A 1169-nucleotide genomic window follows, 5' to 3' on the forward strand; every position below is an offset into this window, starting at 1 on the left:
TTTCCGTCAATGTTTTCCACCTTCTTTTTGGCTTCATCATCGTCCACTTCTCTCAGGGCCGTGGCATACTCAAACCCTGCATCTGACTCTGGAGTGATCCACTTTAAAGTTCCTCCACTCACTTCTCATTTCACTTTCCCCCAGTGCACTAGCTCTGGAGGTGAGGTAATTGGCTCTTCTAGTGAACGCAGTCTGGGCTGCTGACCGCTTCTGTTTTAGCCTCTCCAGCTCCTCCTCTGATGCTGCCATCTTGCCAACTTTTCTAGCGTTTAACTCAAGCTCAAGTGTTTTCTGCCAACTGGGTTTTAAGTAGTCCTTTAACTGTAGACTGTTAGGGTTTGACCAACTATTTGTTTGCATAACGTATATAATATAACTAAGAAGCTATGCTATAATATAAAGTTTATACTCTATATGACAAGAGCATACTGCTGTGTGAGAGGAAGGGGCTCATGGGATGGTGAGTCATATGGAAAGAATGCAGATGCTGTGAATCAGGGATGTGGAAGAGCTTGTTAAAAGATAAGGGCAGGATATGGGTGAAATGTATATGCAGAGGGGTGTCGGGTTTTAGAGAACTGTGCAGTCACAAGATAAATCGACTGCCAAAGATAATAACTACGCCCGGCAACAGGAGGCGTCTCGAGGTTGGGACCAACCTGCACGCCAACGATAGGATGAGTAAGTTTAAACCACGCTCATCCTCCCTCTGACAGTTCCCGCTCACTGCGGGCCTATCTCTGTCAGAGTATTTAATGAAAAGCAAAGGATGTGTAACTCAGTTCTGTCTGCCCTGCGTGGTGACACAGCGACCCCATATATACGAACCACATATTTACCATTCAAGTGTTTGCATTAAGTAACTTCTGATTTCTTTGTACTTTAATATGTGCTGACTATTTTGTTCTGATACCAGATTCGAATTGACGCGACCTAACAAGACTCTATCCTCTTCTTGGCTTTCACTCATTAATGATTTGCCTAATAAGTCAGCAGATGAGCAGACAGCTTTATGGGTGGACTGTTTGCTTATCAGAAGTTAGTCTCGTGACGAATGTTCTAGCCCTTCCATTATCCATGTAAAGGAGAACCGGTGGTTTATGACTGTTTGGATTTTTCATTATTTATCGCTCCGAAAAGGCTCACCAGGAAGCACACAATGTCATGAC

Source organism: Salmo salar, chromosome 29 (genome assembly GCF_965601325.2).
Source record: "Salmo salar chromosome 29, fSalSal1, whole genome shotgun sequence".
Lineage (NCBI taxonomy): Eukaryota > Metazoa > Chordata > Actinopteri > Salmoniformes > Salmonidae > Salmo > Salmo salar.